This window comes from Cephus cinctus, unplaced genomic scaffold (genome assembly GCF_000341935.2).
Source record: "Cephus cinctus unplaced genomic scaffold, Ccin1 Ccin1_scaffold0690, whole genome shotgun sequence".
Classification (NCBI taxonomy): domain Eukaryota; kingdom Metazoa; phylum Arthropoda; class Insecta; order Hymenoptera; family Cephidae; genus Cephus; species Cephus cinctus.
The window spans coordinates 1,283,108-1,310,155 of record NW_014333313.1 but is presented as its reverse complement, the minus strand read 5'-3'; the positions used below and the strand labels follow the sequence as shown (position 1 = coordinate 1,310,155).

The window sequence follows — 27,048 nt, the reverse complement described above, 5'->3', positions numbered from 1 at the left end:
GTCAAAGATTTTGTCATGCTGGGAGGTTATTGAAAAAAAATTGTCAAAATTTTCTATACCCTTATTTGTACCTTTATCGAGAAGCTTTCGGTATGATGGGTGACTAAGGGATTATTCGAGGCAAAGTTGTATCGCGTGACAAGATTATTTATATTGAACTACATTATGAATTTATATTAGATATTTTAGATATGACTGTTGCAGGATATACGAAGGGAACCTTAGCTGAATCGTGCGATAAGAACCCCATTGACTGCGTACATTACCCAATAGATTGATGTTAAGGGTGATTCTCACAGGTACGTGGGATAATGTAAATACACTTTTAATATCAGGCACAAGGGTCAATTAAATGTTTTCTTTAAGGCATATCTCACCAGATCAATAAATTTATCATGAGAATTCTAGTTACTTATCTCGTGGCAGATCTTCTCTATAATTTCTTCTAATCGCCCTTATCTACCTTCGTTTCCAGGAATAGCTATAAAAATAAATGGCAGGTCTGATAACAGAAGACGTGGAAATGGATCTGCAAATTGCATAGGAACAGCCATAACGAGGCGACCTGCTATGAAGGACGAATATGGGAAAAATTGGTCGTGTATTTTCTTGAGGTTCAATATCTTGGTCACTATGGCGAATCTTTCGACCGAGCATGTGTTCTCTAAGTTAAAAAAAAAATAGAAATTCTTAACTTCACTAAAATCACTGCAAATATATTTCAGAAACCAGAGTGACAACAGGCAAGTTAACGACTTCATGATTATTCATGGGGATGATTAAGCCTTCGTTACACTATACCACGCTTAATCTTGGTATTACTTCATATCTCTTCGCATGCAGCTAATTTTCGTCTACGGAGAAAATTCTAATTTACGCAACGTAAGTTGATCAGGGTTTAAATCACTCTGATCTATCTCGTTAAATAGAAAGTACAAGCATTGAGTAGTACGAAGTTATCGTTAAATCGAAAGCTTCCACATTGTTAAACGAGCACGTGTTAAAGGATGCCCAACGTCCCGACAACCCTGATGCCTCACAGAGACTCCTTTGGTCTAACGCTAAGTGCAACGTATACGGATGGAAGCTGAACGAATAATTAAATATTTTTTCATGTGGTTATTAATTACTAAATTTTGTAATGATTTATCTTTACATATAGCACCACGATGCTTAAATTGTTCATTGTATATATAGCTAAGTAAAGATATCCAGAGATTTAGGTACAGCCAAAGAGCCAGCCTGATTGTTGTAGGCTCCCCAAGTACCAATCCATAACCATTATATAGATTGGCTTTGGGTGGCCGCACTTATCCTCTGATTAATGCTGTCAAAGCCAGCGGGACTAATGGCGCCAAGAGCTAACTGGAATTCGCACGGATTTATCTCTCGTGGGATCATCCTGGATTTTCGTGAAGTCGCAAGTAAAATTTTCGAAAGTTCCTCAAGAACGAAAATTCGAGAAGACTTCGAAATTGAGGATCGATAATTAGAAGAATTCTTATGACACTTAAATTTTATAGTCAAGTTACATTGATCGATGGAACTCGTTAGGTTCTCTACGTGGAGCAGCCTGACAAAGTATCTATAAATAACTTGCGTAATATCGACGGCAAGTAACACGTGCGCTTCCTAACGCAGTTTAAATTAATTTCCAAGACAAAACAGCTGTGCTCGCTGGATTTTATTATGTATACTTTTGCTATAAACCCGAGACTCGTCAAAAGCGAATTATTTTACGGGAAAGAAATTTATCTTCGTAAATCTTTTTTTTTCTCGTTGGAAACTTTATTCAATGGGAAATAATTGAATTATTTTTTAAGGCTCCAAGGATCTGAATAGGCATTAATGCATTGAATGGATTAATCAACTTTTCTGAAGGAATCTTAATAAGAGTATTGTTATACTCGGCATTTTTATTATAAAAAGAAAAGGTTCACGTGATACTCGGTTAGGAACCCTGTGGTAAGTATAAAGGAGAGTGTCATACAGTCAAGGGAGAATATGTACGTATATACATAAAAAGTGAAAAAAGCTTCTTTTCAAGAAAAGATATAAAGCAGCCACAGCGATACATTATGCACATTGTCCGCGCTGTTTCTGAGAAGGAAGTAGTAAAAATTGTAGCCCATAAAAAAGTTGTACACGAAAACATCGTCTACATCATTTAGACGAAGACAATTCGACTGGAAATTGCAAATATTTCTACAGATCGCGCATCGTAAAAAATAAAAAAATAAAAAAAAGACAAAATATTGATCATGCGTTTACGTAACGTAAAGATAAACGGCGAAGACTGTTAAAAATGGAGAACGAAGGAACTGAAAGCAATAGAATTCGAAAAGTTGACAAAATAGTATACACTAAGGCTATATGATTTTTCAATAAAATAATCGCGTGACGTAAGAGATAATCTGAGGAAAAAAAAACTTTTCCCGTACAAAACCATTCAGACTCCAAAAGCATAGATAAGAAAAATTCGTAGCCCATTTGCCAAAATAATCCCAATATAATTGAGGAAGTGGACAACGCTCGGCCCATGTTTACTTTGCTTCGCCATTATTTTTGATCCTTGCAATTAACGGTCCAGCTCGTTCTCGGACTGGTGAATTTTTGCTGAAACCCAAAAAAACGTTTTAAAATCTGGCACAGAAATTCTAGGGGCAATTTAACTCCGTGAATAACTACATTGTTTCTGTAAACGTCATTAAACGAGAATGAAGCCCGACGGCTTTTCGGCAAAGTTTACGGAACAATACCTCCAAGGAATTTCATTCTCTCAAACCAGAAGGCACAATCTTTTGGTATTTCGATAACATTCCCGCTTCAGTTTTCCCTTTGTGAAACGAAGCTTCCGATTTAACGTTATAACGTTGAAAACCGATGAACACGGATCGCGTATCACGTGCCTCGAATATTTTTCAGTCACGCCGATACGCAAAAAAGTGTCAATGTGAGAAAGCAGTGGGAAACGATACGAAGTGAGCCACAATTTTATCTTATCAAGGATACTTACATTCATAAGGCACCATCGACAAAAATATCCTTCAGACGTAACTGGAGCAAAAGTCATTTCGTAAAGCGGAACCAATAGGAACCGCGATGATTCCACTTTCGTGCACCAAAGACCAACTTCAGAGAATCCAAGTAGAATATCAGCCTCTAAATGTTCAGAGCATCGTAGGTTCGTATAACCAAAGAAAGGATCCTTTATCGGCAATTCACGTCGTTCATCCATAATATTTCTCTTTTTCCTTCTTAGGGGTGTCCGTGCGTGACTTTAATGTATAATAGATTTGAGATAAATTCAGAATTGTATAAAAAAAAACAAGTCACTGTCTTAATAATACAAATTTTCCGATAGACCAATTCCTGGAATTTTGTTTATCTCGGGACTTTGGTCAAATATTTTTTCTATATATGCTTTTGAACGAATGATTGATGACTCGTGTGACTCTACTGATGCGATAACCACGTATCGCCGTGACATCGTATCAAATGAAAAATAATATTACGTCAAAGTGACTTTCAGAGTCGTATGAAATTCTCTTCGAAATCAATATGTTCACGGTATGTCGAGTTAATCAACAAAAACGTACCACCTGAAGTTTGCAGCGCCCATTTAATTCTTATGTTAAAGCCGCGTTCAGGTTTTTCAATTCGGGCTTAATAACCAGGTATACATATACATGTTTGTGTTTGACGCTCGTAGAACGACATTACCCGCCGCGAACTCCAGTTTGCGCTTTAATAATTTCTTGCAAGATTAATGGCCGCCGGTACAGGATAAAGGAAAGTAGCACGTACTTGCGCTAAACAAACAGCAATATTAAACAACGTTTCATCAAAGTTTTTTCAAGTGTTTCCATCCGGTACAGACATTCTTTATTTTTCGGCTGTTTTCCATTTACGAATTGGGTTCTTCTGGTTTTACCAAATCCAACCTCTACTGCACCCCCAAGACAGCCTGATCAAGTTATTTGAATAATGGTATGTGCGTATCCCACGTTGCTGATATAATTCATCAACAAGATAAATTACTATGATATTATACCGACTCTGAGCAGAAATTGGATGTATGTGAATTTTTTTTTTTTTTTTAATATAGGGTGACTCAAATAGCGAATATACAGGCCTCAATAATTGGATGCGTTTACGCAAATTATATTTATATATAGTAATATCTAACAGGAATGTCTCGTTCATTGGAGGCATTTCTTAAGGTGTTCTTATACTTGTGGATTTATTCTATCGCAACGTAGGTGTATATATTAAACGAAATTCGGTAAATGAAATTAAACTTTTCATCTACCGCGTCATTCGAGGATTAAAACGGGAGCGAAGCCACTCAGCGAGTGCGGAAACTTCGTTAAGAACTTGACGAGAGCTCATAAAAAAAAGACGAAGAGATACGTTTCAAGGAAGAATAAAGAAAATTGATACCGAAACGAATATAGAAGCGCGAAGGTACTTCCAACGGTAGGTCCAAATTAAGAATTTTTAACAGCCTTCTTCGATCCTGAAAAATTTCACGATATGAATACTGAAAGGAATAACTAATTTTAATTCCAGGAAGTGGATCTCCACTTACACTTGATATTCCATAAGGTTTTGTAAAACATACAATACCAGTAAGTATCAGAACCAACCGTTACTCTAAAAATGTAAATTTGTATATTTTAGAGGAAATAATAAAATGCTCAAGTATACAGGGTGAGGCGCGAGAAACAGAACACCTAAATAACTTTATTGGATTTAAAGATACGGAGTTCGCAAATATCGGAATTTAAATGATTCGGAAGGGCGCCCATGGCTATCATAATATTTTTTTTTTAATTTCTTTTTTTACCAGTTTTTTCATGGTTATCAGAGTTTTTTTAAATGGAATGGCACATTTTTTCTCCTTGCACATTGTAGCCGGCATCCAAACGAATCCAACCATGTAACATAGTATGACCTTCAAATGACCTCCAACCCAGAAATATGAAATTAAAACTAATTCGACGTGTTAGAGATTTGGCTTTATTTCTGTTACGCTAAATGTTCAAAATTACTCCCTTGCACGGCGATACATTTGTGAAACCGTGTAGTAACAGAATTTACTACTCTGTAGTTAATTTCTAATTTCGAAGTCTATCATGAACGACCAACCACTGCAGAGAACATGAAAGAAAGAATCACCAGGGCTTGTGCATCGATTTCTTTAGAAATTAACTACAGAGTAGTAAATTCTGTTACTACACGGTTTCACAAATGTATCGCCGTGCAAGGGAGTAATTTTGAACATTTAGCGTAACAGAAATAAAGCCAAATCTCTAACACGTCGAATTAGTTTTAATTTCATATTTCTGGGTTGGAGGTCATTTTGAAGGTCATACTATGTTACATGGTTGGATTCGTTTGGATGCCGGCTACAATGTGCAAGGAGAAAAAATGTGCCATTCCATTTAAAAAAACTCTGATAACCATGAAAAAACTGGTAAAAAAAGAAATTAAAAAAAAAAATATTATGATAGCCATGGGCGCCCTTCCGAATCATTTAAATTCCGATATTTGCGAACTCCGTATCTTTAAATCCAATAAAGTTATTTAGGTGTTCTGTTTCTCGCGCCTCACCCTGTATACTCAAAAAAAAACATAATAATAGTAATTCCCTGCATTAACCAAACTTAAAATTCTTTTCTTTTCTATAATAATAATATTTCGTCAGCCAAAATAGAGTTTACTCAAATTACCCAAATAAGCAGACACGTGCTGAAATGACATAGAGACTGATAAAAATTCCAGGAAAAATCCGTTTTTTCACTGGTACGCTATAAATCATCGAAATATCCAGGGATAAGGCAGTCCTGTGAATTGAGGTCATGTGGATATAATTTTTACTTTTCTCACGCACGTGTGGAATCGGTGAGACGTTGACGTCCAAGTAAAATGAATCTCTAATCTGGAATTCCACTGGGTTATCTGACCTTATGAACCTTCGTATGTGTAGAAGTACTATATTCGGGTCTCATGGGTCCACAGCATCTTGATTCAAGGAATCCCAAACAAACTTTATCAGAAGTCCTGCGAACAAGAGTAGTGTTACAATTGTGAAACACCATTTTCCCGGAAGTTGCAAATGTTTTGAGTTCAGCCACGAAAAGTCATATTTCCTTATTCAACCAGCCGTAAGTAATGTTTCTCGAGAGTGGAAAATAAAAGATTGAAAAAATTGCTGACAGGAAAAGAGATGCTGAAAAATCAAGAGAATTATATACGGTAAGATTTTATGAGAAAATAGGAAACCGACAATATTCCTTGGTTCACCATACTACTTTACTTGCCGAATGGATATAAATATTTTATACCCCCTCTGATCCGGAAGGGACGCCATTTTTTTTTATGTAACGATAAATTCACTCTATAGCTATTTTTTTATTTCTACCAGGAAAATGGGGATGCTGCGTAAGGAGCTTTTCCGGAAAATTATATATATTGAGACACGTTTCTATCTGTTGCTCGGCATAGTACTAAATTAGCTGTTTGCTTTGAAACTCGTAGAAATGAAAAATGTTGTTTCGTAAAAATTAACCGTCGCTTCGCTGTTTCAACGTAAAATTGGTTCGAGCGGGTGAGAAAGAGAAGATAAAATATCTAGTAGCAGAGCGGAGGTACGTAAATACGCAAACCGCATATATATACGGTTTTACCTCTCACTTCGTAAAATGAGGAATGGCAAAGGCGGAAGTAGAAAGGACTGAAAATAAAAAAGGAGGCAAAATGTACATAAAGTGAATTCACGTTGGCAAGGCTTTTGCGAAATTACAGATAAGTCCTGAAAGACATTTATTATTGTGGGACATGTGTTACGAATTTCGCTGAAACAGTTGTTATTATATTTTCTTTCCTTTATCTTTTTATCATCTTTTTTTTTTCATTTACTCCTCCTCGATCTCTTTTTCGTATTGAATATTTTTCGGGAAAATTTTCAAAATTCTTTTCGTCCAAATTTGTCTATCTGACCTAATGAAAATAATGGGATCGGGCGTGGGTAGACTTTGACGACAGTACGAAATAAGATGACTGAATAAGCAGAGATAAGCAACGTGCTAAATAAAATGTTTTTCTAAGGAATTTATATAATTTTTCTTTATTTAAAAATATACGAAAAATCCTTATCCAAGAGAAACTTCGATTTGGATGACTCGAGCAAATAATTTATTTGCTCAACATAAATTTAACGTCTTAACGAGAAAGTCTTAACAAGCAGTGACTTCCGTTGAGATGCGAAGACTGTTCGAGAACGTATTGATACAAGGGACTGTTAAATCGAATCCCCAATAATTTATCAAAGTCAGTTTACATTTGTAGGAGTCAATCCAATTCGATAAGAATTTTGGAATCGTCCAGTTTCCCAATGGACCAATAATCAACTCGAGTAACAACGTTATCAAGTATTACGATGAAATGTATAATTTCAAAAAAATTCTCATTCAAATGAAAGATACAAAATTCTATCCCGACTTTGCGAAGTAATTAGCATATTCTTACGTAAATTAAACTCCTGAATTACATGAGGACAAATGTCATAATGCTTCATAATACTGTAATAATATCCAAACTTGAGTTTTCAATTGAATATTGATATTATGTAAATCCCTGGTAAAATCGTTCATCCGAATTCTGAACTCGCAGTTAAAATCTCGATTTAAAAAAAAAAAAAAATAAAGTTTTCACCATAAAACTTTCCTTATTCTGTAATCCACTTCCGATGTTTTATTTTTTTTTTTTTTGGCGTATTCTAAGTAAGTTTTGCAATATATGCGAAATTCCGAAGTTTTCGTCAGACCGTTCCATTTCCATTGATATTTCATTAAAAAAATGGTATGGACGAAGGGCAAATAAAAAAAACACTTACGTTATTCCGTTATGAATTATGACTGATGTCCACTCTGGCATTATATTTGAAACTGTCAATATTTTGACACGTCCGAAATACTCTTGTCGTATATGTATAGAGAATCGTGAAGTTAAAACCCACCGAAGTTAAGTTATCGATCGTACAGTCAACTACGAAAATATTTCGGACATAAATTCAACCCTATCGTAGCGCAAATTAATGAGGAACGATAAATCTAGTGGAAACGCGATACGGTTTCTGAATTTTCTCCTCTATTCTCCGCACTGCCCGAAAACGAATGTTCGCTTTTCCAACTGGATACGTAAAATTTATAGCAGCATCTTGAAACATTGAATTTCCACTGATAGTGTCTTTTTTCTCAATAAATTGATAACTATGTATATTTGTAACATTAATTGTAGAATCACTGTGAAATCGTGGAAATATGGAAAAATACAGGTACCTAATATACATAAAAATTTAAAATCCCGACAGACAGCTGTTCCTGAAAATAACTGTCGCACAGTTGGCAGTTTGCGAAACATGCTGGAAACTGAAAATCTACGAACTTTAAAGTATCGAGGTGACAGCTTATGTCTACAGGCGGTCAAGGAAATCCGATTCACTGTAGACAAAAACAGTATTAATACTTGAGAAAGTGTGATTAATATAGCCAACCATAGAAACTTGTCCCAATATTGGAGCCTGAGAGAAATCCAATAAGAAAGAAAGGAAAAAAGCAAAGAAAATTTATTTTCACGATTTACCAGAGAGGTGCCTCGATACCTGCCAGCACCAATAGGACACTGCCAGAGAATGAATCTCTACGACACAGCATCCAGTCGGCTGGAATTCTGTGAAAAAGAAGAGAAAGAAAAAAAATAAAGGATAAGATCATTTACCTTGGTTCGCGTGAGAAACTTTGAATTTAGGGGAAAAAACGATATATAGAGAAATGAAGTCAGCCAAATTGAATTCAATAATATCTTCCGATTCAATAATATCGTCAGTCTCGGATTTATGATTCCTGGGTGAAAAATTGTATTCCGAAGAGTCTTCTGAGAAAGTATCCAGACTTTCCTTCCGACAGATATAACGAAGAAACTTCATCATTAAAAAGGACTGGAACGAAGTAAATATCGAGAAAATTTCAATTAGGAAAGTTCCAGCTACGTCAAGGGCCCGTGTAACTCTCGAGCTAACGTGACAGTTTTGTCAGAATTTCCCAGATATTATCAACTTCGAAATTTTCCCATGGGCTGACCTTGCACGATACCTGAAATAATTTTACAAAGTTTCTAATTATCGTCAGCTGCCGTGAAGCAAAGTCCTCCTTAACAACCTCTGATGGGAAGAGAAAATGGCGTCGTGGTATAGAGAACCCAATGCCCTAAAGCAATTTCGACTTTTCTCCTTGAAGCTGCCGGCACAGGTACTCCCTCTAAAATCTTTAGTAAGCCCAAGGTCGATAATACTGAAATTCGTGCCGAAGGAACTCTTCGTACAACCATTTTTGGGTGAACGTTCATCCGAGTTTCGTGTAACACGAAGCCAGCCGGATACAGAGAATCAATGTGTATAGTCGCTTTGGTATAACTTCCAAAGGTTACCAGATATATTAAGTGCAAACACGCAACTCTCGAATTCGAATGAGTTTCTCTTTCTGACATACGTGGAAGAAAAACACATGTGCACGTATGGACTACCTATTGCATACTATGTATACTAGGAATCAGCTAACTCTTATCTACATTGTTACTATCCTGTCAACCTATTTTCGAGGAATTCAATAAAATCGATTCAGGATAAAAGTACCGTGCTTGCAATCTAGTAAGATACAAAGTTTACCTCAATCTCAGAAATGTACTTGTTACATTCTTCGTGGTACAATGAATTTATTTTTTCTCCCTTATTTCGTCATCTCCCGAGAAGATTGAAAAAGAATTTCCAAGCAGCTGCACTCGGAAATTCTAAGACTTTATACGTGCAATTAATTTTTAATTTTTACTTTTAATATAATTCATATAAAAAACTGTCTAAAAACAATTTTTCCTCGAGATTCCTCTAGCTATCATTAACTGATCTTCGACTGAATTCTTTCAGACAGAAGAGACGTTCTACAACGATTCGCTGCGCCATATTGAATATTCATTAATTGTTAACGCTAGAAATTAATTAAGAAGTTGGCATGAATAATTCCCTGTGCATATTTAACTGTTACGAAAATTGCCATTATTACTTAACGAAAATTTGCATGTAGCAGAAAATCAATTACACAGCAAAACAAGCACCTTTACGTATTTGAAAAATAATTAAAAAAATTCTACCCTATAATTACTAATCAAGTGATATATTCACAGCACTGTGAGCGACTTTATTAATTAGCGTCTATTAAGAAGCGGTGGAAACAGTAGCCTGGGCTCTCGACCAGCTTATTTGATAAAAAGAACATAACCGAAGATAACCCTGGTCCAAATCGTCCTCCTCCATCTTCCTTGCTGCTTCCAGCCTTCCTGTGCATCCATCAGATCCACCCCAAGCGTCATAATGTTCTTTAACAGAATCCAAGCACGTGTATAATAAAGCCCTTTAACAATTATGCCATACCCTATTGATTTATGGAGAATCGATATATCGATAATCTAAAAAGAAAATACAATGACCGATCACCGTATAGTTTCTCCATTCAGCTGTCAAAACTGTCAAAATATTCCATCGTCGATTAACCTCATTAAATTTTGAGGGGTAGGCCAAAAAAATTCTACATCTCCCCAAGCAACTTCCAGCTTTCTACTTTACATTGCCAACATACGACACACGCGTCACACTGCATAATCTTCACGTGGAAGCCGTTACACGTGTCCTCCTATTTCGCTGCACGCAACAGGATTTACTTAGCTGGACTTACTTATCTGCACAGTAACTATCACTAAATTTTAATTGAACATAACGTGAAATACGATAACGCACTATGGATATATAGATGCGGATACATAGCTCTGTATATATGTACATATGTAGATACGTGTATATCGGGAGGTTGCGCGTTTCCCTAAAATCAATAAATCTCGTACAACGCTACATGTAGAAGAGGCATCTATTTTTTATGAGAAAATCATATTTTGCGATAGATAAACGAGCAGTTACATTATGGCTGACTCGGGGATGCAGGATGCTGCGAAGGACCAATAACGAGTCACAATGACATTACTTTCCATGAATTTTATGCCAATATCTATTCAGATAGGCAACATTACAGGATAAACGCTACTTTCAAGAGGGTGGATGCTGCTAATAAATTTTTTTTAAATTTTCCAAACGATAAAAGCACCAGATAAATATTGCGGTGTAACAGTATTTAGTCATTGATATTCCGCAAATAATTATTCATCGATTCATCATTAATATAATCATTGAACACAATGCCTTAGTTAACGAACCATCTACAGACTAAGCATATACCTTCCATGTAATAGCTAGGAGGATCCACTAATACAGCAGACTGTGAAATTACTCGCAGAACTACCAAGGCTCTGATTGGTCAGCTGGCTGGATAGAAACTCAGTCCGCCAATCAGAGTACACAATGGGATAAACAATCTCATGAGGAATTGCGTGATCGATCGTCAGACTGGCTCACAAGCACAGGTATTCATAGAGACTACAAAGCAGTGCTTGCCATTCAAAATTGACATATGTAAAACCACAATAAGTTTTCTCCATAAGCCTTTTACTTAAATTTAAAAGAAAGAGCGTCCTTGTCTGACAGATGACAACGATTATTCTTTTTCACGGTAAACTCCAATTTAGCTTTTTCATAGCATTCCCACGTTTATGGATCAATACGAGACACGCAGTAGACGATCCTACCAACTATATTTTATATGTAGCTTGAAAATCCATCGTCCAAATTGACATAAAAAGCTCCTACGCGCTATACCCTCCAAGAAAGCCGGATGAAACGAAACTCGAATGCTTGTGTTAACGATACCATTGGACGAAGAGGATAAGGAAATGAAAGTACAAAGCTCAGATAAAATTAGAAGCGTTATACGTGACGCGCCTTCTTAAAGAACTTTCTTTTAAAGCCTCAAAGAAGTCACTCTCGTTAAATTCCAAGCACACGAAGGTTAACGTTGCGCATACAGAAAGCTTTGTAAGATACAGCCAAGGTGTTAACCTCTAATATCTACATGCATATAAAAAGCATCTCACGTGTGTTAATATTATATATATATATATATATATATATATATATAGCATATGTATATCTATATCATTGATTTTCCTTGTGTCAGTATTCTAGTTGATAACGCATAAGCCACCATTACATTTCTGACCATCACCTTGGGGACTTCCATAATACCAACGTCAGTGGTCAGCCGTTAATCCTCATTTGAAATTCGCCAACGCTTACGAAATTTAATATTCACCAACAAGCCATGAACCAAATTGGCCGTGTCCCATGAATCCTTGCGTAAAACGGTTAAAGCCTCTTCGTGGAAGTATAAGGAAAAAATGTTTCTTCTTGTTGGCTTCAACCTGAAAGCAAAAGGAAAGAGACATGAGGGAAATTGCCGGTCTTTATATTATAGGGGTAAGAAGTAGCAGTAGTAGCAAGCAAGGCTAACGTTTCCTGCTAGAATTTTCGTCCTCACTTAGTGTGTCAACCTCGCCCCAGGCTTATCATACGCTGCGAGGACTTGACTGACTATGAAAGGAGAAAAACAAGTGTCAAGCTACTTGCTGTCTACCACATTTTTTAAAAATGCTCTTAATACACGTTACTTCGCGTGGCTTCACTCCTGGAAGTACAAACCCTGGACCCTGACCTCTTGGAAGTCCCTGTATGCCTTCAGGAAAAATCAACAACAGGAAATAACGACAGGACGGAACGGAACTGGGAACTATACTTGGAACTGGGGGAGACGGTCATCTTATATTTGAGCTTCTTTATGCCTTCGTTTCTTCGCATCTTGAGTGGCCATGCCTTTAACATAAGAAAGATGCAGATCAGAACGAATATTATGCTACTCTTGGTTCTTTCATAATAAATGGAGAATATTTTAGCAATGGATTCGCAACTTTAATGAGATTTATTTTATCTGATATCGTCTTTGACCTCCATTAATTAGTTGATGAAGTAAGATTAAGGTGGGGTCATGCGGCTCTGGTCTGGGGGTGATTTTTTATTTTACGTATAATAGTACTTTCTTTAATTTACTATCAAGCTTGAAAAATATTTTTCTAATGTAAAAGAATAGTCATATTGATAAATGTATATTCGAATAATTAATTTCGGTGGATTGAGAAAATTTAACGAGACATGAATTATTGGATAAATTGGAATTTTACTATTCTATACGAACTAGGAGTATTTAATATAATGTAGACGCACGATCGAATCGAGATAGAATTTAAGCTTGAATAACTTTAAATTACTGTTAACATTTTTATACGTCATTTGTGGAAATAAAGAAGACAAATTATATAAGGTCAGGCGTTGATATAAATTATCAGATAATTTCGGGACAGACTTTTCATTTATATTGGTACGTCCGTGAAGGATGGTTGAGTATATTAAGAGAAAAATTGATATTGTACAAAAAAAATGGTTTTTCCCTCTTTTACCTCAAATTCCCAGTCTGTAATTAGGTACGCATTTGCAGGGGATCAAAGGTCCCCATAATTTTGAAGACAATACGAATTTTCATTGACGGTAATATAAGCGAAATAAAGTCCAATGACGTCATAACGATAAAGGAGGCACTTTGAAAATGGTAATTGACGGTCCTTACTTTCCGAATATAAAGACGATAATAAAGAAGAAAGAGATATATATCGAGAATTTAATTAATTTTATGAAAATTGTATGTTCTTGACTGCGACGCGATGGAATTTTTTGTTTTATAAAAAATTTGTCCACCATTTATCATTCTTCGTTTTGAAAGCCTCTAGCGCACGAGAATGACAAACTGCCGTCTCGTAAGTCTTCCACGTAGGAAATCCCTGTGCGGAAGTTGTCGTGGAAAAGTTTCAGGAAAACTTCGGTCCTCTATGAGATGTTGAAAGACCCGCCTCTCTTTACTTGTGGACATTTGTATTACCTTATAAAGTTCAAGTAGAACCAACACGCAATTTTGGTGAATGTTCGCCTGGAATTGAATTTCTAAAAAAGAAAAGCGAATAGAATGATAGAAAATAAAAATACGCTCCTACGTTATAAGATAAATCTAACATGATAAATACAATCGTATGAGTATAAGATTAACATCACATCAAATGTATGAAAAACCGGAGAGCCCTGATCTCATTGGCAATAGACGTTTCTCGTGTTAAGGAAAAGGATTAAGACAGCCAGCGATTGATAGGGCTGCTAATGGACCCCCAAGGGTAAGTTCCAGCCTGACGTAGCGAAAGATTTCAGTCTTACTAGTCTGACCAAATGGATGAACAAGAAATCGGAGGAAAAAATTGGACTACCCCTAATCCTTCATTACTGAATGACAGCCAATAAATAATATCGATTAAAAATTACTTCACGATATTTATATTGCACCATTAATCAAAACAACAGGTCATAAATTTACCAGGCACCGAACTGCCATGACAAGAATGTGCTATAAATTTAATAAGAAACGTGTCAGGCATTTTTTAATGAGAAAAATCATCAATAATGGGTGTTACGCAAGGGATGCGTGAGAAAACTGAAGAATTCAAAATCTTTATGGAGGAAACAGATAGGAAAAAAAAATCAAATTTGTTCGTAAAACCAACAATATAACGTTAATTGTATATAATTTGGGTATTAAAAAAAAATAAATTTACTCAAATTCAATGATTTCGTGTCTTGTTCGTAACTGTTACTAGGGTGTCTTAGGCTGGTACATCGGTCCATGTTCACCGATGAAGAAGCAGCACAGTAACAGGCAAGGGTAACGTGAATCAGACAATGAATGATCACGCGCTGCCATGTCAACAGATCATCGATTTGCTTGCTATAATAGCTTGTTATAGTGAAGAAAGGGGTTAAATAATCCACTAAGCCAGCTTGGTGAATGATCGATATAAACCGATCTACTGTACATAGACATTAACACGTAATTTTATATATATATATATATATATATATATATATATATCAATAGGCAGAGTAAGAGCAGTAACCCATCATGGCAACATGCCGGCTGTGATGATTTTCGGGATTCCGGGGATGCAAACACGTTGCGAGGGTAAATTCATTAATCCAACACGTAAAGCTTGAGTACCTTTAAAGGTCCACTGTAATTATGGGTTCGCTGAAGTAGAAAGTACATGCGATCATAAAAGTCCAAGAATTACAATCCCAGTGTGGGGGCACGTGCGAGTGAAATATAGGGGAGAAAATAGTTTAAAAAAATAATATTTCGCATATTCAGAATTTTTATGTTTATTTTATGCATAAGAAAGATCCTTGTAGAAATCATGGTGTATAGTGAAAAAATAATAATAATAAATATCACTCTTTTAGTCTGACTGATATGCACCGGTACGGAATCGATGCTACGATAAGGAATTATTCATAGTTTAATATTTGAGAAAATTTCGCAGATAATAGAATCGCGATACGATCACTCCTGGCTTGAACCTTCGGATTGGATAATTGGAACCAGAGTTCTCTTGAAAATTTCAATCTGATAGCAAATAGCAGTTAACTTGACTCTTTGCAGTTAACTGTGCTTGCAGCGACATATCGAAATTGCATAGAACGTAAATCAATCTAAAAGTGGAGATTCGGGATTGATTCGAAAATACTCCCGAGGGTTTTACCTATTGATCGGTTATACCTTCGGTTATCTAACATTCGAAGTTCGTCGCACAGGAATTGTCTCCTTGGGCGTAAAAACTTTCTTGAAACTGTATAAAATATGGAATAGAATTGTTTTCGAGGATTTTGCAAGAACGCAAATTTTTGTTTACGTGTAAATTGAGTCATTACTTTCATTCGTAATCTCAACATGATAATACATGTTGTCCAATATTTTGACTCATACATATTTAAGAAATACGGATAACGTCAGTTATCATCGTTCTCGGTTTTCATTAATTTCTTTATACGTATTTTGCCTTATTTTCACGCAAACACTTGATGCTTCATAAGTTAACCAAGAAGCACTTTCAAAAACAGCAAGTCTGACACCAAATTGTTTATACGTAGTTTCCAGCCACTCTCCTATCGAATGCGGTATTTCATGAATTTTCTATCGCTCCAATTGTCCTCTCTTGTAAACAGGAATACTGGAACAAGGAATACATTTATTTAGAATTACGTTTATCTTTCGAATGGAAATAATAAAACGATACATACACTTATGAGCAGAATCCTCCATTCGTAACCTAGTTCAGTGTCCTTCTTACTTGATATGACAAGTAATTGAAAATGAATCTAATTAAAAAAAAAAAAGAATATTGTGGTATTTTCAACATTTATTTTAAACTGCAAATATTTCATGTCCTTTAAAGGGACAGTTTAATTCAAATTTATAATACTCCTTTCGAATTACAATTTTATATCTGTCAACCTTTATTCCTGGTCTACCAGGTATTTTATTCGGATATGACGCAAACAACGGAACGCTTAAAAAAGAGTTTGCATTGTGGAAATACCCGTGGAAAGAAATGTACTACTAAATAACGGATAGAACTTTTTTTTTCGTTATTATTAAGCAGTATAAATATTTGCTCCTTGTCTACAATGACAACATATACGATACGTAACAGGTAGCATGTGCTTATAGTGTTACACAATTATGAAATTACAATGCAAATTTTTCATTAATATTTCGTCGCTGTGTATACACAGGAAAATCATTTTGTCAACAAAATTCATCTGTTCGTATATGGTTTGCGTGATTATTAATAATAAACCACGCCATTTTTTTTCGCCTCACTTTCAGTGACTGCTTTGACTATCAGCGTCCCTTTGCGTATCTTTCAAATATCTCCTTGACAATTTCCCGAAAGGGACTTCCGGTCCGTCCTTCGATGAGAAAAAGACTGATAAGCTTTTCGTGTCTTTCTTTGACAAGAAACCACAATTCTGTCTTTCAGAAAGGATCGATATGCCGGATTTGTGATTCTAGTTCAAGTTGGTTACCGTTCGTTAATGATAATAAATGTTAAAATAAGCGATTAAGATAACCTCAAAATTTTGGTTTTTTCTTTTACGTTAACGCGGAATGCGGAATAATCAATACTGTTAGCTCTCTGTCTTGTTAATCAAGATAAGCGAATCGGAAGACTGATGAATTAGTGTTTATCTCACGCGAATGCCTCAGCCCGCTTTAACCCTAATCGACTTAAACCACTGACAACCGCTTTTCAAAATTTGGGGATACCTCGAAACCTCACAGGGATAGCTTTAAAGCTAGGGATGTTATATATATATATGCAAAGTAGCGAACTGCGTATAAGCACAGGAAACTTAATGCTACTACCGATGCTACATGATGATATCATGACGAGAAAATTAGCATTTTGATCAAACAACCTTACCCGCCCTCGAAATTTCTAGTTAACTCAACAGCTAATACTTCATTCAAAAATTAATTGCCTATTTAGGCAAGGATTTGGTAACGTCGATCAGGTTACGTTGCCTAAAATTGTAGTTAAAGCTTAAAAAAGCAATTAGATTTTTTCCAAAATATCTATTGAATCCTTATACCTCACATGTGATAATAACATCTGTTTGACAACTGGATTGTAGTACGTAGACAATCTAAAAATAAAAAAAGAACAAGCTTATTACAACAGAAACTTTCGAGACAACCACCAAGTCTCTCCGTAAGCTCAATTACGTTAAACTCTCATACGCTAATTAATTTAATTATCTGAACTTCGCGTTATTACGTGCTTCTAGTTACATTACGAGAAACGTTTGTGTATTCTTGTAACGTCCCACCTGTGAATAAATTCCGACGTTTCATTGTACCCAACAATTTAAAAGAATTTTCATAAAGCGTTTCAAAAAAATAATAAATAATACGAATTTCAAAGAACAAGATTCCAGTCTGTCATAAAGAATCAGACTAAACTGACAACGAAGAATATGTCAAAAACTCATCTATGAAAGAAATAAACTCGATTAATTTCCAAAAATTTAATTCTCTTTACGCAAGGGTAACGCAAATGGAATTCTTGAAATGATTAAACCTACATCTAAAGAGCTTATAGGTACCCACAGTGCTTTGCGACATCTAAGTAAGAGGTATTTAGGTAAATGTATTTTCGCTTGAAAGGAAAGCTTCCTAGGATCCCTCCCATTTGAGACTGTGCCACCACCAAAGATGGAGAAATAGAAAGAGAGATATATATATATAGAATGAGGCCATGTTCAATAAGTACCTCGAACAAAAGCCTAGTGTTCTTGCATTGTGTTCTGTTTCCCTGCAGGGAAACGCAATCCAGGCTAACAGTCAGGCTTAACAATGTCAGTAATAACGTGAGGTTGCCACCATCGACCTTAAACCTTCTCCGTTACTACGTCCTTGTATCTATGTATATACCTAAGTATAAGAGCAGCTGACCTCGAAAAGACCGTACCTTTATATTCGTCTTCATTGAAAAATCCTAGCGACGCGTTACAATCCATAACCTCGTTTATTTCTGTCGCCAGCATACTTGATAACCTCTCTCGCTGCTAGTCCATTGCATAAATGTTTCTCAAGGAGCGTGTACAGCTCGCTCCAATTTCTCTGTGTAATCCTTACGTTAAAGAGACGCAAACCAGCCGTGGGTGAAACTCTCGCTATTATCAAAGTAGAACACAGGTTAAAAAATCTAGTATGACCAAGATAATATATAATATTACCGTACCAAAAATCTGTGAATATAAAAAGGAAATGCTGGTGCTTTCCACTTGCAAACGTAATTCCATCCTGGCTCCCCTTATTCGGTTGCTGGATATTTTCTCTGGAGAAAGCTGAGCGGAAGGAAGTTCAATTCTGAAAGAAGAAGATTGAATGGTATAAGTGTCAACGTAGTAACCATATATTTTTCTAAGCTATATATACTCGTATACGAATCTATTAATTGTCAAAATTAGAAGATTGACTGCTGTAATCTTATTCCTTTGAGTAATGACACCCCAGAGCTGCTAATTACTCCGTCGTTCGATACGTGGCTTATCAAATTGACTTTGGTGTCAATCTTCTGCTCAATTAAAGCTTTACCTAGATAAGGTACTATCTTTCGCGTTACACCACTTAAACCCGTATATATTATCAAGGAAAAAGGACAGGAATACTATTAAGCGCCAAGTATTACTTGAATCAGTACCTGCTACCATGTTATTCCTGGAATTTCCAATTTCGCAATATCCGTCCATCTGCTGTTCGCGATTCTCCAGAATCGAAATTACTGCATTCAAACTTGCTCGATCTCATATAATCAAATGACCTTCTCGCTTAATCTCCTTATTATACGCCTTGTTCCCTTATCTAAAATCATAATGGTTAATAATCTTTAAAATCTCAGATACATTTTTTATACGTACCGCGAGCTCATAGCATTTTTCATGTCCAAAAGTATTTTCTGATTTACTTCAATGCACCTGTCACTTATTTGACGCAGTTTCACTCGGTATATGTCGCATTGGGATTTCAAATCGTCTGCCTCGCCTCATTTCTTTTCAAATTTCCCTAAAAGGGTTCACTTGTTCGTTATAGAGGTACGAGCTCCTGGAAACTCTGCAGTATTGAATCTCATCATGGACTTTCAACCTCGGCTAACAAGGTGATTTCTATGTAACAGAAAAATTGTTCATATTAAATTTTACACAGTCAAGAAAATACGTATTGACTTGACAAGAGTATTTACCAAAAATACACAGTCGTGAGTTATATTCGAGTTTTCTGCCAGTTTTGGGCCAATTGCAGAAATAACCTGTAAACAATACCTTGCACAAATTCCTGATAAACGTGTTCAATTTCATTTGGCGTTTAACCAAATATCAATCGACCAGGCCCGAATAGTCTAGCATTGTACATCAAGGATACTACCATCACCACCATCTTCGTCATGAGTAATCAATTTAGAGTTTCCTACGTGATTCCACGTCCATTTAGATTCTGTGATACGTGCCATTTTCACAGGTAGACCAGCAGACACGTAATTCAAAACAGTCACGAGCAGTACACGTGGCAAATACCATCAATGCCTGTAATATACCGACCCCCCCAATAAATACCTTCTGTAGTCCCAAAATATACGCATAAATTATTCGATATCCTCGATTCCGATTAATGCAAAAGAAATTAACAAGCAACGAATAGCTCGTTATAACTGAATCGTCAAAAGCTAAGAAAGCACCGTAAGCTCCGAAGGGTAAAGTGCTTCCCTATGATAAAACCAAATGACAATATAATCGCGAAATTTAATTAAATCTAATTCAATGAATTTAATCAGATTCGAAAATTTCATCACGGTAAAAGATGCTGCGGAAACGTGATCTGAATAAATGAAGAATCTCAACTCTTCTCTGAAAAATAATACTAGTACCTGTTATCAGGATCGGATCAGTTCTCGATTCTACCGACAAGAAATCACCATGACCCTGTCTTGAGTTCGTTCAATTTGCTTGATCCTAAACCGAGCGAACCCTTACGTCACGTTACATAACATAAAGATGCCTATCAGGATTATATATACGTTAAAGCTCCAGCCTCCCTTCCTCCCAATTCTCTTCACGTTTTCTTCGTTACTTCAATATCAAAGTCTTAATCCTCGAACGGACAGAGCGTGCTGGAAAGTTTACCCAAACTTGACAACCGAATCAATCCCTCGTTACATGTCCGACAATTCTTAGTAGGATTACTCCGTTCCGACATAAGCCCAGTAGAAAGTACTGGACCGCATTGAGAGCTATAGAACGTTATTCGTTCGGATTGAAATTACAAAAAAAAAATATCCATTAACCCAGCATAAACGTTTCGTTTATTTCAAATTTTTTGCAACATAGAAATCAACCTTTTTCTCACCTAAAGAGACCAAGCAGGTTAGTTTTATTAAGGGCGCTATTTTATTTTCATGAAATACAAAAATTTTCACCCTACTGTACATTCGACTAGTGACGACTTTTCTTTATTGCACAATCAACAGATCCCCTTGTTATCTTTACTATTCAATTGGTGAACGCTGAATACGACGGATTAATGGAGACAATTCGTTTCGTGCGAAAAGAGAGTAAATCGATTATTTACTACGTCGGTAAGTTAAATCTCTCATTTAATTAATTCGAACGAACACCGTAACGCTTACATGATGAAATTTTAATGGAATGAAAGATTAGACATATTCTTTGTCGTGGGAATTCTATAAGGATTCATTTATCTTGGATACTCTGATAACGCAGTGAAGAAACATGATTTTTTTTATAGAGACGAAATAACGGCCGAGAATAATAACAACAATTTTTACTAAAACTTCAGACAATAAAGCAGATAAGTGGATTCGATCTTGATGTAATTGCATTCTAGGGATATACGTTTAATTGCTTCTCTTTAATCCTTAATTGAATCGCCAGTTCATTTTCTACAAAATCGTATTTAGATTCTATAAGTTGAATTAATAGTAACTTTTTAGCATCAAGAAAGTCGATACTTTTATCTCAGATAATTAAAATCCGTTGCCCTGTCCAATCGCATTGTTTGGAAATTCCTTTCAGCAGACAAAAAAGGTCCAGGGTACGCAGCTTCACTCAGGGAAGATGATACGTAAAATTGTAACTAGACAAAGCAAAGAAACTATAATGAAACTTTATCATAGATGTTATGAGTGAACATGTCAAGTTTACTTAGAATTCAGAAAAAAAAATCAATCCTGAAAATTTAGTGGCCACGTTTAACGAATTGTTTATAAAAAGCAGGACGTATGAGTGATTCATATTAAATATTTTTATATGAATTTTATATTTTTTAAATTTTTTCCCCTTTTTTCATAACATATTGTATCATTTTACGCTTGAAACCATTAAGGTTCTCTTGAGGATGTAGCAGAGATATACCATCTATATTATAAGGATAAAGCATAGCCACTCTCCCAAACGCACGTTGTCATATGCGAAACAGTAAATTTAGTGAAAAACGAAAAAAAAAAAGGGAAACCTAGATTTATGGGAGACCGGCACTTGTTTGCATATCGCACCAAAACAGGCGAAGCAGCTGTAAAAATTCTTACTTTACTACGACTCGGTTCAGCTCGTTGAAATAAATTCTAAAAAAAGGGGAAAAGCCACAAGTACCATTGTTCTGGGAAAAATATATTCATCTGTACGTTTTTAAATACAATGAGAGCCGTGCAGGTGACACCTACGAGATATAAACGATTATAAATAAAAAAATAAAAAAAAAATTGAAGCTTTGCCCAATTGTACTAATGCCATTTGATTACAATTAATAATACCATCTGTCAAATTTATCATGGTAATACTTTAACACCAAGTAGCCATTACTGCTGAAATTTCATAAATGGAATCGTGGCAAAATCATCCGACACCTTCGTCATCAAGAATATGAATTTCTCCTAAAATGCTTTAATTCCATCAGAAAATTGAAATAAATGGAAACAATAGCCCAGTAATGGATGTAGAATAACTTGGGAAAATTCACGGCAACGGAAGTCGTGGTCGCAGCGATTACAATAGAATTCACATAATTGCATTATCCACTTGCAAGAGATATGCACGCATTGTCCCCGTGTCATCTGCATGCAATCATTTCGCATCTATACCATTGCGATAAGCCCACTCTATTATCACACCTATTGTTCCTGACTCTATTCCCCATTAAAAGCCATCCAATCCCTGAATAGTCTACGAGCCAAATATATTTGACACTTTCCCAAAATCCTCACGAGTAATCCTCAAGCTGCTTTTAACAATCCCCAAGGTAACAGAAATCGTACACAAAGTTTTCGAGAAACCTGAACAAACGGAAATTACGAACGACATAATTCGATAGGAAAACAATCTTCCAATCTCAAAATGTGTGTTCTGATCCTTTCCAATCTTTATAAGATAAACCAGAACGACGTATAATATTTCACGATGACTATAAACAACAATGGACGTAAATCCATGGATAGATACCAAGTTTATCCGCTTTTTATAATAGCCTGCTAGCCATAACGTTAAGTAACCCGGAAATTAAGTAAAACCCCAGTACAAAGCCAGTACGAGTGCAGTGCACGTGAGCTAGGTTAAACATGAAAAATGTAGCGGGTGTTCATCATAACGGATATAAATTGGATGTTTAATATCAAATTATCTCATTTAATCCCCTACACGAATCAGCATACTCTAATCAAAAGTCACTTGAGATCTCTTTCTTGACTTCTTACAATTAATACAAGAAATCATTAAAAAAAGGTACACAATGACCACCATAAACGAGGACTATACTCGTTATAAAAATAGTATTAAAATCTATACGAATTTTACTCGCTGAATTCAAATAAAACCTTTTAATGATCCCGATCTCGCAGAATCGATATGTAAAAGCAATACGCACTTCGAACTGATATATTCATCAAATAAATTCCGTGTACTCGACACAGAAATATGGAATCGCGTTACGCACAGAAACACACTCGAATCGTTTCCCCATGGAATATAAAGAAGCCGTGATACGAATTGAAAATTACTGAGACAATAAAAGGGCAACAGACAGTCGCTTTACTACCAGAACTTCACTCTCGGGTGGCAGCCATCGTCTTGTCCGTGATACTTTACGATGACATAAAACGACCAAACCTAACGGTTGTTCTGGGTGACATTAAATTTGGTAACCTTCTTCATAATGCGTTGAATAATTACAAATGGCGTGATAGCCATCCGTAACTCAGGACAAGATAGCACACCGTCCCACCTGAAAATCTATAGTAAGCTTACACAGCACATGTAACATATAACACAGAAGTCAAGCGTGGTAGAATAGCGGTTTAACGTAAAACAGCCCACATGGTAACCTCAACGAAACAAGTGTCTCCGGGCAAAATGTTCAGTTAAAAAGTTTCTAACAATCCAGTTGGTTTATCTTAGAAACCACGAACCTCTCTCCAGCCAGAAAGTCTTCCCCGAGACGATAACAATTCGTCATCCTGTTGGAGAGTCTGCGATAAACCAAAGACACCATATTCGTCCAACCCTAAAAACTTTCTCCAACTATTTCTTGGTTATGTGTGCTTATCCAACGCTCCCCTTCGATACAAAGTTACGTTTTTGATAGAATACCACAATGCTCTACCACGACTTGGTGTACTTCATGCTTAAAGATCAAACTACCGCCAAGTAGAATCTGATACAATGCTTTCAGAAAGTACTTGGTGGTATTCATATAAAAAAAAAAAAAAAAATTTACCTGGAACAACCTGGGGTTCTGTAAAAATTCTATAAACCTGCTATCAGTGTAAAATGCATTGCTGCTACAGTCCTCTTTTTTCCTTCATCCTCTCCTGCGGCCTTCCTCTCATCTCAAGCCTCCTTCTTCACTCCCTGTATCCAGGAAGACAGTACCAGCAGATGAAATCCTGGCACGTGCGCATGCCCTGTACTTTATTGATCAACCTGGAGGGAGATTCAGTCTGGTTCAGACCACCGAACCGGATAGACAGATCTATGAGGTACTATTTATTAGTTGCCATCGACTGTAACATGTGTGCCACTAACCTGAAAAACACAATATATAGATTATATAAAAATCCAGCTGCTCAACGTTCTCAAAGCACGCATATCGACAAGGATTAGGCTAGATATGAAAGTGGAAAAAACATTTTGAGGTATTTCTTACCAGGATAAAGCCAATATGAAAAAAATTCCACTGTGCTTCCACGCCGAAAAAGCAAAGTCCGTTTTAAATGCCATTTGGTAAAACGATAAAAATTATTGACAGCTTCTGTCTTCATAGTCTGCGAATCCAATTCAAATAATTCTCAGGAAGGCACGGCTGGTCACGTAGAATCGGAACTCGTCAAGCTGATACTCAGACAGAATTTATTTCTTCATATAGCAGAAGAAAACTTTGCTGAGGATTGCGAGAGTTCAGAAACCTTATTTAGCCAGGAAAAAGAGCATCATGAGATGTCTGTCATCCAATAGACTTGTATTCAAGAAACTTTTATGTACTACCGGATAGCTTGAGGATACTTACCATGAATCAACTAGCAACTTATATTTATACAATAGACAAACACACGTGTATATATATATTAAACAGTAAATAGCATAAAAAATAATCCATCTTATTTAACCTTAGAGCAATTGACAATAAAGAGTCAAAAATTAATTAAACCCACGAAGCCTAATCCTAAGCTTATCAAGGGCTGCTAATTTAACTCAATCAAGTCTAATAACAAATAATCCCTGAATCCCCAAATATCTTTGTTAATTCAGCTCATCCAATCCTTAAACCAAGATACACGAAGCGGAACGGCATAGATACAGTTAATAACACCTAACAATAGAGATTCGTAATCTTGTTTTTGCTACTTAGGAGAAAAACGAGAAGCGACACAGTCGATAATCCAAAATTTCTTAACTTCCCCTGAACCATTGACAATATATAAAATCTTAAGTCTCCCATTGCTTGCCATTGGCCGCCATTCAATTGCTTGCACTATTCTATCCCCCCTCTCCCGTTCTTCCTCCTCCCCCCCCCGCCCCCCTCAACCGTAGTCTTTATTCCGCTTCGAAAGTGGCACTTTAATTCAGCTTTATCGGTAACTCGAGCTGTGTGACAATGGATAAAATGCGAATAAAAACAGAGACTCTGCGAGCGTTCAGCTTTATCACCACGTTTCTTTAATAGATACTAAAATAACGTTCGAGGACGTAATACCGCAGAATATACGGACAGTATGCGACAGTATGATGATACCTGTGTATATAAAGTAATGCCGATACGGAATCGAACCCTCGAGTGAGGAGTGTAGCTGCGGACCTTTTAACAGCCCTTTCATCTTGGCGACATAATAGCCATCATCAAAGGAACATTCATTCGCTGTCGATTAATGATAAGGCTACAATCAATCTCGAAATGTTATTCGACCGTCGGTTCAATAGGTTCGATTAGGTTTGTATGAAGTATATTAATGACTGATCAAACTGGAATAGACTGAATGATGATTAAGAATCTGGAGTCGATCAATAGTCCTGTTGAAAATATCAAACGTTAAATGCAGCCGAATTGAATTGATTCTGCTGAACTATGTGATTTGAAAATTCTTTTAAATTGAAGCCTCGAACAAAAAATTCAAATTAACACGATAGGTAATGTAGGTTATTTTTTGTGATAACTTTGAGTTACCCGATATAAAGGATAGAAAGGGACTAGAGTGTCAGTGCTATCAAAATTGATTGAGAAATGATGTGGTCGGGTGGTTAGAAAGTAAAGACGTGATATCAGTTAATTAATAGAATCTAAGGCACTCAGAATGAAAGCTCAGGGGTCCGGGAGTCGCAAACGGATGTGAAGTTGTTATCGAGGGCATATACCTGAGACGTCAATCGGAAGTTGGAAAGTTATCTTGAAGCAAGATCGAATTCTAATTCAGAAGAGTACGATGAAGATTGAGAAAATCGTGGGAATCAAATTCGTGGACCCTTTGGCAATGCTATAGGATAGCGTTGCCCTATCTCTGCGAGCACTGGCTTCCATTTTACCAGAGGGAGGCTCTTGAAGATGGTAGAAGGAAATAAAGATAGTAGAAATAGAAGCGATGGCCGATAAGATGAGGGAAAATTGTTTTTTTAAGAGAACTTACTTTACGTGAGCTCTTACAGGGCTTGGATGAAATTAATGGTAATTTTCTTAAGTAAGGAAAAACTCGCAGGTGACTTGGAAAACGACTTATTCCAAAGATAGACGTTTTTTATCCCATTCAAAAGGTATAATTCATGAAGATTATTTCACTCCTAGTGAACATTTTTTGAAATTTATATATTAAGAAATCGTTAAATTTTATAACCTTTCAATGACGTAGCTAGTAGTTAACCATTGTCAAAGCTTTAGATTTTGTGCAATAAGGAAAAGCTTCTGCTCGTAAAAATGGGAAACCTGCTTTTCCGTTTCGAAACTTTCTCAAAAATAAAGTCAATGAAAAAGACAGACACACGGGGGGGGGGGGGTTTAAAAA

At 36.2% G+C, this 27,048-nt stretch overlaps 2 long non-coding RNA genes across 12 annotated transcripts in view; one reads left to right on the top strand and one right to left on the bottom strand.

The window, feature by feature from the left end:
- Window positions 1-1,172, top strand: LOC112494647. Of its 2 annotated transcripts, none has more exons than XR_003060287.1 (5): window positions 1-125; window positions 205-299; window positions 476-614; window positions 726-882; window positions 975-1,172. It is a non-coding gene; the product is annotated as an uncharacterized LOC112494647 (long non-coding RNA). The 2 variants fall into 2 exon arrangements; XR_003060286.1 differs by having other exon boundaries at window positions 1,007-1,167.
- A 14,137-nt stretch (window positions 1,173-15,309) lies between these two features.
- The window catches only part of LOC107269913, a 12,965-nt gene continuing 1,226 nt past the window's right edge, over window positions 15,310-27,048 (bottom strand). Inside the window, exons 1-10 of one of the 10 annotated variants that reach the window (XR_003060278.1) lie at window positions 24,705-25,463; window positions 24,276-24,583; window positions 19,415-24,115; window positions 19,198-19,358; window positions 18,736-18,863; window positions 18,463-18,667; window positions 17,585-17,638; window positions 17,416-17,516; window positions 16,229-16,306; window positions 15,310-16,158 (exon numbers count right to left, since the gene is read on the bottom strand). This is a non-coding gene — a long non-coding RNA (uncharacterized LOC107269913). Of the gene's footprint in view, window positions 16,159-16,228; window positions 16,307-17,415; window positions 17,639-18,462; window positions 18,668-18,735; window positions 18,864-19,197; window positions 19,359-19,414; window positions 24,116-24,275; window positions 24,584-24,704; window positions 25,464-27,048 lie in introns of those variants that run through there. The other 9 variants (XR_003060280.1, XR_003060277.1, XR_003060281.1 and 6 more) reach the window with 9 other exon arrangements.